The 14,376-nt window shown below is 37.1% G+C and overlaps 1 long non-coding RNA gene across 3 annotated transcripts in view; it reads right to left on the reverse strand.

The window, feature by feature from the left end:
• Positions 1-226: 226 nt before the first annotated feature.
• LOC309844646 overlaps positions 227-14,376 on the reverse strand; it is an 80,202-nt gene continuing 66,052 nt past the window's right edge. For all 3 annotated transcript variants that reach the window (XR_014300796.1, XR_014300797.1, XR_014300798.1), the window contains exons 3-5: positions 4,646-4,765; positions 4,027-4,298; positions 227-365 (exon numbers count right to left, since the gene is read on the reverse strand). This is a non-coding gene — a long non-coding RNA (uncharacterized lncRNA). The remainder of the gene's footprint in view (positions 366-4,026; positions 4,299-4,645; positions 4,766-14,376) is intronic.

Genomic DNA, 14,376 nt, shown 5'->3' on the forward strand with positions numbered 1-14,376 from the left:
TGTGGAAAGAAAATACATTAGTGAAAGGTTATGAAGGAGACTACAGAAACCCCAGCCAGCCATCAGTCTGCCCCCATGTGGGACCCCCTCGTCTCTACCCTTCCCCCACTCCAATCACAAGATAGAGGCTTCTCTGAAGATACTCAGCAGCCCCACAGAAAATGACTCCAATACTGAAAATCATGGGCCCCTCCCCCAAATGTCCTCCCACAGCTTACTTACGTGAGAGTGGTTTATGTTTTCATTGCAGGTGTCCAGTAAATAACTGCAGAATGAAGTCGCAGGTCCACAAGCATTAAGTAGTTGCCCACGGTCCTCTAGGTGCTGCGGGTAAAGCAGGAAATAAAGTCCCTCTCTTGACCCAGCTTGCATTCTGCGGGAGGAAGGACCGAAGATAAGGAAAGAAATTAATTAATTAATAAAAATAAGTACCAACAAATAGATAATATGGCAGCTGGTGGGAGGGTATAGAGAGAACCAAAGCAGGGTAAGGGCATAACAGTATCGGGGTGAAAATTTACTGTTTTATGTGAGAATGTTAAGAGACAGCAAGATAAGAGGAATGTCAGTGTGAGGGAGAGTCCAAAAAGCTAGAGCCCTCGTCTTTTTAAAAGCAATGATAAAGCCCTTGGCCTTCCTCAGAATAGCTAGAAAGCCACTTGAGAGTTTCAAGCAGAGAACAAAAAGGATCAGACTTGCATTTTCGAAGGTTCCTTCTTGCCAGTGCGTGGGGAAAAGACCCTCTTTGTTCTGCTCTCCCTCCTAAGAGGAATAGCAAAGAGCCCTGAGATTTGTAGCTCCTCGTGATTCCAGCAGTTAGCTTTACTGTCTCTTAGCCGACCCTGACCACCTCAGAAAATTGAGGAACAGGCAGAGGAAGAAGCTAGGTCTTTTTCTCCCTCTCTCACAATTTCAGGCAGCAACTTTGTGGTGTCAGAACTCACTGTGCAGCCCTCACATGATTCTAGGTTTCCTGTGCAACAACTTGTTTTCAGAGTCTGGAAACATCATCTCATCCAGGAGTACCTCCAGCCCTAGGTCATTTCCCCACAATCCCAATCACCTTCTCTGCTCTTCCATCACAATTTCCTGTAAAAGTCCCTCTGTGTGAAGTACCTAGAGGTTATGGTTGTCCTGGTGGGACCCTGGTTAATTAAGAGGCTCCTGACATTATCAGGCAAGACTAATTGAGGTTTGGACTAGGATTCGATGGCTAAAGACCAAAACAGAGAAGCAGGAAAATGGACACTCAGGGATTGAGGGAAAGTTTCCAAAAAGCTATAATTACCCTTGGAGAGATTAAAAAAAAAAAAAAAAAAAAAAAAAGATGAAAGAAGAACCCAATGATAAAAAGAAAAAAAAATAAGACTAAGTTACTTAAATTTGAAAACATCATAGATAAAACAAAAATTTAATAAAAGGGTGCCATGGACTAAATGCTGGTAGCCCCCCAAAATATATTTTGTAGTCCTAAACCCCAATATGATGGTTCTAGGAGGTGGGGCCTTGGGAGGTAATTACATTTAGATAAGATCTCGAGGGTAATCTCCATGATGGGAGATTATAAGGACAGAGAGACCAGAGCCCTCTCCCACCTTCTCTCTGCAATATGAGAACATAGCAGGAAGACAGCCACCTGCAAACCAGGAAGACAACGGTCACTAGACATGGTATCTACCAGCATCCTCCAGCCTCTAGAACAGTGAAAAATAAATGTTCCTTGTTAAGCCACCCAGTCTACTGCGTTTTTGTTGTAACACTCTGAGATGACCCCGACAAAGAGTTGAAGTCTAAGAAATAACCAGAAAGCAGAACACAGCAACAACAGAGACTAAAACTACCAAAGAAATGAAAATCAGGGACTAATCTTGAAATCCAGTTTCCAGTAATAGGATTTCAAGAGTGTGAGAACAAAGAAATTAGTGAAGCAAATATTATTCAACCAAGAATACCACATTTACTCAACTTTCAAATCTGTGAGAAAATGGTAGCTGCCTGTTTTCAAATTTTCCCCCACATGAGCAATTAAAGCATGCAGGAGCTATACCTTTAGTATTACTACACAACAGAGATTATCATAAGCTTTAAACCCAATTCCAAATGCCAGCAGAGCTTCTACCGCCACCAAGCCTTTGAGTGTGAAGAGTAGGGAAGGGGTGACTTAGACACTTTGTAGAAGTATAGAGAAGCGAAGGGGGTGTATAAAAACAAAGAAGTCACTCCATGAAGAGAAATTTTGACATTAAAAGCCAAAATACTTAACATCAGTCAGGACTTGCTAAGTCACAGAATTAATTGCCGGGCAAGTCTTGAAAGTGAGTGAGACAAAAATGGCGGCCATAGGGAGCAGAGCTTCTGTGAAAGAATCGGCTTCATAGAAAAGCAGTTGGTGCCTTTAGAGACATAAGAGAAAGAAGAAATAGGAAGAGAAGTTAAGTATTCTGGGCAGAACAATATTGTGTTAATGTTACAAGTTCAAACAGTAAAGACAAAGCAGCTAAAAAATGGGGAGAGAAAGGAAAAAGTAGAAGAAGATAATTAATTGTTATCTAGGCAATTAGTAGGAGTCAAGGATACTTCTAAAAACTGATAGATGAGACAGTAAAGTGTTAATTATGAAAAAGGAATTGGGAATACAATAAAGGCAACTTCTAGGATAATACAAGTTTTGCTAAATACCAAGTGAAATTATTTTTAAAAAGCAATAAAAGACATATTAAAGACACCATATGACAGGAAAACATACATCCACATAACGGAATTATGCCAACTACCATATGAATATAGAGGAGCCCAAGCTCCAGAAAAGAACCCAACCAACCAATACCTTGATTGCAGCCTGGGAGACCCTAAATGGAGGACCCCACTAAGCCACAGCTGAACTCCTGACCCACAGAAACTATGAGAATTTAATGAACATGGTTACTTCAAGGCACAATGTTTGTGATGACTTAGTAGACAGACATGGAAAAAGAATATAGAAGTCGACAAGAAAAATAAAATAAAATAGACCTGATATCATCATGTGCTTAGAAAATACTTCTCTTTCAACCAAAATAAAGATATCAGAATATATGGGAGAAAATTCTGTAGACATAAAGAAATCAACCAATCAGAGGTGAGGAGTATTAATTCCAAGAACATATTAAGAATTTTATAAGAAAGGAGATGTTAACCATGTGGCTGAAAGTATATTTTCTTTTACTTTTTTTAAAAAAAATTTTGTTTGACAGAGATAGAGCAAGAGAAGGAACACAAGCAGGGGGAGAGGAGAGGTAGAAACAGGCTTCCCACGGGTAGGGACCCTGATGCAGGGCTTGATCCCAGGACCCTAGGATCATGATCTGAGGCGAAGGCAGATGCTTAACGACTGAGCCACCCAGGTGCCCCTGAAAAGTACATTTTTATACTATTGAAAATACTGATATTTATTTATCTGTAAATTATAATGTAACTAATGTGGGAAACAAAGGCAAAAGAAATACAGCTTAAATTAAATCTCCTTATAGCTTGCAGCCCACTGAGATCCCTGAAACACGCAGATCATGACGGTCCTCAAGGACCTCATGGCTGCCTTAGTACCTTAATGTTTAAAAGTAACCTTATCTTGGCAGCAGCCGGCCCTTCAAGGTTCTGAAAACCAGATTCCTTGAGATTTGTGCTATCCCTAAACCCCCATTAATTAAAAAGTACACAATCAGTCACTCCTCACAAACCCAGTATTGCTTTTTCTGCCCACAGGTCCTGTCTCATGAATAGGGAAGGGGTGAAGTTCTAGGTAGGTGGGTTAGCAGGCCCCTGCCCCCTCCCTCCAACTGGGCTCTGGAACTATTCCTGTCAGGTGGAGATGCTGAAACAGAGCTAAGCACGAGATAAGGGAACAAACCAAGAGAGCACAAGAATCCCAAGGCCACAAGCTTCTCAAGTCAGCTCTCAATAAAAGACTGGCCCTAAAATCCCTCAGGGGCAACCCATTTGGGTCCCTTCTCACACTACAGAGTTTTTTTCTTTCCTTTCTGTTCTCACCTTCCCTTAATAAACTTCTGATTCTCTTCACCCTTTTCCGTCCTCGAGGTTCCTTCTTCGACTCCAAGAGACACAAGAACCCTACAATCTGGTGACATAACTATGTTGGGTGAACTGTAGGAGAGCAATGCAAAAAGTCAATGCACTATGTCCAATAGGAATAAATCAAGAAAAAAAATAAGGCTTTTTGGTTTTGGTTTTGATTTTAACGTGGAGATACACCAGTGGAATTGGCAAGAAGATTTGAAGCGAGTCACTCTTTGGGAGCAAGTCTGTCAGGTGGGAAGAGGTGGCATGGTTACTGCTATTTTTTATGATAAGACATTAACACTTTTACTTGAACTATGTGCAGATGAATTTTTTATTATATTTGGCTTTAAGCAGTGGCATACTAGGGCCACCTCTTAACTGTTCATTTTCAAGTTTACTTTCACATTTTCCATGATTTCACATGTTTAGGAATCTTGCATGCCAGTTAGTCAACACAACCATATTAAAAAATTTAATTCCATAAACAATTAAATAAATTATACTTAAGAGGTAATAAATACTCAAAACTCATGACTTCCTAACTATTTTACTACATTTTACTATTGATACATTTTTTGAGATTACTTACAGCTATTGTGTTTATGATAGAAATATGATAGAATGGTGTGCTAATGTGCATTTCTTCCCCATTTCCCATTACTGACATCGGCTTATAGTCTGAATTGGCCACGGTGGGAGTACTTGCAGCCTGGAAATGAACAAATGTTTCAATTCAGAGCTTGGTTATTGTCTTTTTATTGTCTAAACTTCATAAATTGGGAAACAAAATGTTAATAAGACTAGATTTAACATTGTGCCATATTTGTAGCTTCCATAATGTGAATTGCACAAAAATCTTCAAAAATATTCTCTCAGTGTTTGAAAACTATCATTTAATTCAGTAAAGAAGCTCCCTGACATATGAGAACAAACATCTACATTGTTTTACTTTTGCCTCACTTGTTACCACAATGAAAACATCAACCAGTCAGAACTATGCTGACTCATCAATTTCAAGAGCAGATTGGCTACAGATAAGAGTTTCACAAAATATCACTGAATGCCTTCTCTGAGAATCGACTGACTATTTGGAATTTCAACAAAGAATATTATATATTTTATTATTATTTATAAATTAATGTTATCATCCCTTATATCAATAAAATCTATAAAAACTTCTGTACATGTTAACACATATCCATATTCATAACCCAATTGTTAAAATGCACTAACATGTTAGTGGGACTTAATATAATTCATTGATCTCTATTGCAAGAACTCTCTGTTCTCTCATTTCTCTGTGTTCAAAAATATGTATAATTTAAAATAAATTGATAATTCCTTTTCCAGAATTAGAACATTATAATATTCCAGATTGAAAGTGGCCACAAAATGAAACACAATAAATAAATTCTGATGTGAAGTCTTTAAAAGTGACTTGCCTTATATTTCAAGAGCCTTAAAAATATCCAAAATGTTTACCAGGTAATTATTACACTTAAATATATTTCACAATCGGGGCATCTGGGTGTCTCAGTCAGTTAAGCATCCCATTCTTGATTTTGGCTCAGGTCATGATCTCAGGGTTGTGAGATCAAGCCCCATGTTGGGCTGTATGCCAGGCATGAAATCTGCTTGAGATTCTCTCTCTCCCTCTCCTTCTGCTCCCCTCCCCCAACTTTCACATGCTCTCCCTCTCTCTCTATAAATAAATAAATAAATTTCACAATGGAAATTATTAGAAAGGTGAATAGTATCTATATAATAGGATGTTCAAATCATTATTTGAAAAAGCATAACTTATGGGAAATTCAATATTTAAACTTAGGTAAGGGGTTAAAGTCCTCATAATACATCGATGTGGTAAACTGCTCTGTAATTAATGATGAGAGTTGCGGATAATTTTTATGAAATTAGGTACCTATATAGTAAAATATTAGAAATGCACAAAGATAATATATAAAAACCTCAAGTATTAAAAGAAAAAACAAATAGAATTTTAAAATAATATCATGTTTATTATTATTACTGGGATGAGTGGTTATTTTCATTTTTGAATCTTTTCACATATCAACAATTACCAAATGTCTCTAATAGTACTTTCATAATGAAGAAAATATAAGATTGAAAAAATATAAAAGGAAATTGAATGGAACATTTTCTGATCCTCGGAGAAAGAAGAACATGTTATATTTAGAGACCATGAGATGATGAAGAAATTACATAAATAGGCAAAAGACATACACTAGTGATTCATTTTTTGTAAGAATATGATATAGTAAACAAGCACATGGGGACAAGCACAATATCAGATGTAAGTGAAAAAGGAAAGTAATATAAAATTAGTAAAATAAGGACTAAGGCAACATATGGACAAACTGAAATGAAACAGTAACAAAAACGTTTGGATTATAAACTGGAATGAGGCCTTTTGAAAGTATATATACACATTATATTTGTGTGCATATGCATATGTGTGTTATGTATCTGTCTATACATACATATATATGTATATATACACCCACATTTACCGATCATTCCTAGTCACTGATGGAACAACTTCAGTTCTAGATTCTTATCCTTAGCAAAAATTCCAAAACAGATAAAGCTTTTCACAATGTAAACTACTAGAGCAAAACCAAACATATAACAGGAAAATGGTAGGTTTAATCACACACACACTCACACACACACTCATATACAATGATATACTTATGAATTATTATAGATTATACACCCAGTTAAATTGTGTTTAAAATTTCTCATTGAAAGTATTTATATCTGAGTGGGGAAAAGGATACAGTATCATGTGAAGTGAAACATAGTGTAAAGTTGTAGAACCATGTAGGTAAAAAGTAATACTTAATACTAATTAAATAGTATATGTTGAATAGTATGCTCAATGTTCAAACATTTAATTTTGTTAATCCTCACAACTCTGAATAGGTACAAATATTACACCAATTTTATAAATGATAGAATCTCATAAACTAAAAATGATACATAATAGAAGTTAAAATATAACAGGTGTTAAAAGATTGTTTTCAATTATAAGTGAGTGTTTCTTTCTTTATGAGTGAGTTTTTCTTATTTTTACTACTCTGTATTTTTTAGAGAATCTTATAAATTGGGAGCCATTGTTTTGATAATTGAGATTAAGAGCAATGTACTTTATTTTTTAAATTGGTTATTTGGCAACAAAAACATACATCAACTAAATACAGTGAACAAACAATGAGAAAATGTTTGGTCTCAGATAGTAGCAATAACGGAAAACAAGTAGAACGGTCACAAATAGTGTCATTGTATATTAAAATGTATGATTTGATCAATAGAATGTCAAGAACAAATATATATTAAAATGTCATTTAATTAGATGTTTTTTTAGTGCCTAACAGTTGTGTAAGAATATTTAAGGTAAATACAAACAAATTAACTTCCAAATCAAACAAAATATAAAACTGTAAAAATCTAAAAAAGAAAACCCAAAGTAATATAATAAAATATTTATCAGATCTGTATCATGAGGGCAATCTCAGCTTTGAAGCAGTAGAGGAAAATCACAGAGGAATAAACAAATGTATTTGAATATAAAATATTTACCATATGCAGAAAGAAAAAAATAACTAAGATGGAATAGACCAAGAAAAATATTTTTTTAAAAATTCTGCAATTGGGAAAAGGCATCTGTCAATTTCATTTTGCATCTTGATTGATCTTTATATTAACATCTGATTAGATATTTGGGAAAAGATTAAAATATGTCACACACAAAACTGTATCCAGGCTTACAAATAGTAAACAAAATGTAAGAAAATATGCTCCTAAATAACCAAAATACGAATTAGAGCAATGGCCAAGTGTCTTTCATTTAACAGCAAAAAATACTGTATAAAAATGATACAAGCACCCAACGGATGCAATTACCATGAAATAATCTTGGCTCTATTTAAATTTTACAGCCTTTTAGGAAAATTCTGTAGCACAAAACAGTCCCATCATTTGACTTCATACTTCCATTATGGGACTTTCATTTTATGAATTTATTCAAAGCCCAGTGAATTTAGGATCATGCTATTCCCACAGCCAACCTGAAAAATAGAAATTACAGTCCCCATCTGACAAAAGAGAAAGTCAAGGCTCAGAGCCATTTAACAAGTCAACCAATGCCGTTTTCAGAACTTGACCTCTGCTTCCGAAGATCCAGTTTCTTGCAATGATACATGTTACTGCCAAGCAGTGAGGAAGTCCCCAGTCTCAAGGGGATGAGAGGATGAATACGGAGCTGCAGGTGTCCCTGCTGTGTCTGGTAGGTCGGCCCGCCATAACTCCCATAGACATAGACTGCCTCAGTGGATCCACATGGCTTATCACTTACAGCAAAAGCCAAATAGTGGAGCGCCCGGGTGGCTCAGTAATTAAGCGTCTGCCTTTGGCTCAGGTCATGATCCCAGGGTCCTAAGATCGAGCCCCTCATCGGGCTCCCTGCTCCATGGGAAGCCTGCTTCTCCCTCTCCCACTCCCCTGCTTGTGTTCCTCTCTCACTGTGTCTCTCTCTGTCAAATAAATAAAAATATATAAATAAAATCTTAGAAAAAAACAAAAGGCATGGTGACATTTCCCCATGTCCTTAGTTCTACAGGATGACTCTGAGCCAGAGGATCCAGATGCCGAGCAGCATGGGCAGTGGGTTACCCAGCCACCAACGAGCCATAGGACTTTACAAGGTGCAACTACACCCTAAAGGGAATTAAGTGGTGTCCCAAGTTTTTACTGACATGAGAGGTACACATGAAAGCCTCACAGAAGCCTCCTGTGAGATAGAGAGGAGGATGGATAACTGCCTTGACAGCTGCCTACAAGGCTGCTTATCTCCCCATGCATTGGGGCAATACAGCATGTTTGCAAAGACTCGGGTCAGGTTGTGGTGAAGCCTCCCCTTCCTGACCTATATGGAAACATACAAGATCATCAGGGCACTACAATGACACTGATGTCCATGTTGCTTCTTCTTTCTTTCTGCTTGGTGCCTGCTTTTTCCTTATTGACCCATGTTCTACTGTTACGGTTCCCTGGATAACCATCTTTCCAGTATGCCACCAAATTCAAGAGCGTCATCTGAATCCAATGAGGGCTTCTGGACCTGACTTTGTGCAGTGTGAGTCCTGTAGGTACATCCTGGGGTCCACATATGGGGTTGGAAGGAGCTACCAATGTGTACTAAACCAAGTTACAGAACTTGAGGGTAGATTCTCCACTTAGAGTATAATAGTTGTTTTAGTAGAAGAGGCCCCATTACAACCACCACCATTACCACATTGCACAAGTCCACGGGCATCTATTGAGTGGGACTGGCTTTACCCAGGCACTGGCTCAAGTAAGTGTTGTCATCTGTCTGCTGAATTCTCTCTGTCAGCAGCAACCATGAGGCAAGAGGACTTCTTAGGCCAGAAGGTCCCCCACAGCAAGGTCTTCTACAATACCTGCTCATATGGCTTATGTGATAGGACCTCTACTGAGATGTTTTAAAGGTTAGACAGCCACTAGAATAGAAATAGAATAGAAAATTCACAAAGTACAAAGGGAAAAAACAGCCCTGAACTCCCTTTTTTCCTGCTTGTGGACTCTGATCACCAGACTCTACCAATAGCATTTTGCTGAGTAAAGGTATTACATTCATTTACTAGAATTGTGTAACAGATGATCACATACTGGAGGCTTAAAACAACAGAAATGTATTCTCTACAGCTCTGGGGATTGGGATTCTGAAATCCAGGTGTGGGCAAGATTGGTTCTTTCCAGAGACTTTCTGAGACCCTGAGAAAGCCTTTGTTCCATACTTCTTGCCTAGTTTCTGGTGGTTGCCAGTGATTCTTGATTCTTGGCTTTTTTTTTTTTTTTTTTTTTTTTTTTTGGTAGATGTATCACTCTGATCTCTGGTTCCATCTTTGCATGGTCTGTCAGTCAGGGTCCTCCAGAGAAACGGAGCTGATTATGCAATTATGCCATTAGGGAGGCAGGCAAGTCCCAAGATCTGCAGAGTGAGTCAAGTGGAGACCCAGGAGAGCCAATGGTGGAGTCGCAGTCCGAGTGAAAACCTGAGAACCAGCAGAGCCAATAGAGTAGGTCTAGTCTGAAGGCTGGGAGGCTTCAGACCCAGAAGAGCCCAAGTTTCAGTTTGGGTCCAAAGGCAGGGAAAAGGCTGATGTCCCAGATCAAGGGAGAAAATAATTTTCCCTTACTGCATGAAGGGTGATGTCCCAGATCAAGGGAGAAAATAATTTTCCCTTACTGCATGAAGGGTGCAAGTATGTACTTGTCCTATTCAGGCTTTCAGCTGATTAGGTGAAGCCCACCCACATCAGGAGGGGCAGTCTGCTTTTCCAAGTCTACTGATTCAAATGCTTATCTCAACCTAAAATACCCTCCCAAAAAACATCTCAAGTAATATTTGGCCAAAAATCTGGGCACTCATGGCCCAGTCAAGTTGAGAACTAAAATTAACTATCATGCATGACATTCTCTCTGTGTGTCTGTGTCTAAAACTGTCCTTCTTATAATGGTACCAGTCAATAGATTAGGGCAATTAATAATTATTAGTTATAATTAATTATGACTTGATTACATCTACAAAGACTCGATTTCTAAATTAAATCACTTTTACAAGTACAGGAGTTAGGATTTGAACGTTATCTTTATGAGGAACACAACTGAACCCACAACAAGTATCCATAGATAAAAACTGTCTCAACTTCTAGCAGATTACAACCTCATGGGATGGGGCAATAGACATTTACTGGAATCATTTGAATATTTTGTTGAAAAATAGGAGCAATTTCCACCTATGCTAGGGCTCTCATGGCATCCACAGTAAGGGAGTGATCAACTCTGCACATGTTAAAGTGAATTTGATCTGGACACAAAATGGTGTAGTTCCTGGTATGGTATAGTGATGATTCCAACTAGATGAGCAATTTCTCTTTCCTGATAGAACCATGATAGAAAAATGAGGGGATGATACTAGTAGTTATTGCTGGTGTGGGTTTAAAGTGGTCCAACCATTTTGGAAAGCTGTCCGGCAGTGTCTACTGAAGTGAGACACACAGCTACTCTGTAACACTACAATCACCTACTAGATATATACCCAAGAGAGATGAGTACATACTTGCACCAGAAGACATACACAAGAACATGCACAATTGTAAAGAATTGGAAGCAGCCTGAATTTCCACCCTGTAGGAAAAACAATAAATATACGTATGTTTATACAAAAAATACTTGCCGCCATAAAAATAAGAACTATTGATACTACAGCAACATGATGAAAATCACAGACAAATATTGAGCAACAGAAGCCAGACAGACTTATACATATAAGGTTCATTTACATGTCATTCAAGAATAGGCAAAACTAATATGTTGGTGGTTACATCTTGGAGCATGTACTGACTGAAAAGGATACAAGGGAAACTTCTAGAGAGATGGAAACGTCCCACATCTTGATGGTGTTTGCACGTGTGTATATGAATACTATAAAAACTCATTAAGCTATACACTTAATATGTGTGAAATTTACTGGATGTGTTATGTACTTCAATAAAACAGTAAAAGATGTATTGGAGCCCTACGACATGACAAGCATTATTCCAGGCATAGCAGTACAAAAAAAACAAAGTATCTGTTCTCATGGAACTTTCATTCTAGGGAGAGAAGACATTTTATAAACTAATAAAAACCAATGAACAAACCATGTGTGTGTATGCCCATGCAAGTAGAAAAGAGAAAGAGACAAAAGGAGAATGAGCAAGAGATAGGAATGGCATGGTGACAGGCACTGAGTGAAAATGAATTAGATACAAGGAGATAAATCGATAAGGTAGTAGTTAAGCAGAGGCCTGAGTGGAGGAGTATGGAGGCAGCCAGGAAACTATCCAGATGGAGGAACGTTCAGGCTGAAGGACCAGCAACTACTGAGCTGGGCTAGCATGCGGACCTTGGAGGAACAGCAAAGCCACTGGTGAGAATGGACCAGAGCAGGAAAACTAGAGCATAGAAGGAGTGAGGTCCATGGGGCCGTGATGGAAATGGTAAGATTTAGGAATATTTCCACTAGAGCCAATGGGATTTGTTGATGAATTTAAAGTAGGATTTTTTAAGAGCATATTTTTATTTTGGGTCTGACTGTCTCATAATGCAGGTTTGAAGAACAAAGTGAGGAGTTCAGTTGTGATCTTATTGATCTGTGATTCTTCCTAGACATCCAAGTGCCATGCTCAGGCAGGCAGCGAGGCATACCTGTCTAGTCAAAGGAGTGGTCTACACTCGAATTTTCTATTTGTACTTTTATAGCATATATTTGGGTTTTTTGCTTGTTTGTTTGTCTTTATAAAATGGGGCTTGATAAGATTGACAAGAGAGAGCCTGAGGGGATGGAGAGGTTGGAAACTTTGGGGTTTTAAAAGAAGCAACTGCTATAGAACTACTTCACTGCTTAAATTATGTGCCTGTGTACCTTTGATAAAACAAAACCTAAAAATAAATGTAATAGCTAATTACATTTACTCTCACACTTAATTAATTTCTGTACACATTACATTCATATCTTCCCTCCAAGTTCATTTTTCTCCCTGATGAAATACATCTCAATATTTTAGCATTTGTCATACCTCTTGGTCTTTTTAATCTAAAAATGTCTAAATTGTCTTGAATGTTAATTTAGTTGATATAATGAGATTTCAGTAAGAAAACTCAAGGCACCCAAGTCCAAAGTAAGTTTTAAGACAGACAACACCTTAGTGGGTTTTTAAGTATATCATTGCTCACATTTTTCATACAAGCTATTTCTTTTTACATCTTTTTTACATTCTTAAATATAATTATTGCAAATATTTACCCAACTATTCTGAATAACCTTATTTGCAGTAAATTTAATATTTTATTTCTTAATTTTATACTATATCTTTTTATCATAAAAGATTCTATGCATTTTATACATTTTTGCAAGCCTGTGTTTGGAGAAGTTTTTGTTTGCTTTTGCTTTTCTTTTCTTTTTTCTTATTCTCTCTGTTTACCTCTTTTTATGTAGAGACTCTGTGTTGCCTCCACTTAGTCTCCCAGATACCAGGTTAGAAACAGTTAATCCTAGGAATCCTAGTTCATATTCATATGGGGGACAATATTATTTGAACAATGTGTTTTGGTCAATGCATATTAAAAAAAAAAAGGTCAATTGGTTCAGATGTGGACATGAAACTATGCCTTTGTCCAGCTGTCTTCAAATGTCAAAATCTTCTAAAAATGAGCCTTTGTTTGTTTTTCTGTCAGAAGGCTCATCCCTCACCCAACTTCAGGTCAGGAGCCTGGTTCTCGAATCTACCCAGTAGGTGCTAAACCCTGCCCTTGCTGTGCCTATAGCCACATTCCAGTAATCTTTGCCACCAACATATGTCCTGTTGTGTATTTTTTAAGTATTTTATCTATTATTGCTTTGAGTTGAGAATGGAGACAGCACCAAAGCATGAACTTAGTATAGCATCTTAACCAGAATCTCATCTGTTCTAACTTATTGAATTGAATACTTTGTTCATTTATTTCATCTCTCCTTTTAAAATAAAAGCAGTCTCAGCTAACATAATAAGAAAAAGAAATAAAGCATATACTGATTTGGAAGAAAAAAATGAAACAATCTTTATTGCTCATATGATTGCCTATGTAGAAAATCTAAAAGATTTAGTCAAAAAACTCCTGGAACTAATAGCAAGGTTGCAAGGTACAAGGTTAATAATATACAAAAGGTCAACCACTTTCTTGTGTAACAGTAAAAAACAAATGAAATTTGAAATGTAAAATCCAACACTTTTTACCTTAGCCTCTCCCAAAATAAAATACTTAGACATAACTCTAACAAAATATAAATACAAGATCTATACAGGAGAAACTATAAAACTAATGAATAAAATCAAATAACTAGATAAGTGGGGAGATATTCCATGTTCATGGATGGGAAAACTCAATATTATCAAGATGTCAGCTCTTCCCAACTTGATCTATAGTATATTCAATGCAATTCCAATCACAATCCAAGCAAGTTATTTTCTGGTGATGAAAACCTGATTCTAAAGCTTATGTGGAAAATCAACAGACCAAAAATAACCAACAGAATATTGAAGAAGAACACAGTTGTAGGACTGACACTACACAATTTTAATACTTATTTTAAGCTACAGTAATCAAGATTGTGCAGTATTGGCCATAGACAAATAGATCAATGGAACAGAATAGAAAGCCCATAAATAGACCCACATAAATAGTCAACTAATC

This window comes from Mustela nivalis, assembly GCF_964662115.1.
Source record: "Mustela nivalis genome assembly, chromosome: 12".
NCBI classification, from domain to species: Eukaryota; Metazoa; Chordata; class Mammalia; order Carnivora; family Mustelidae; genus Mustela; species Mustela nivalis.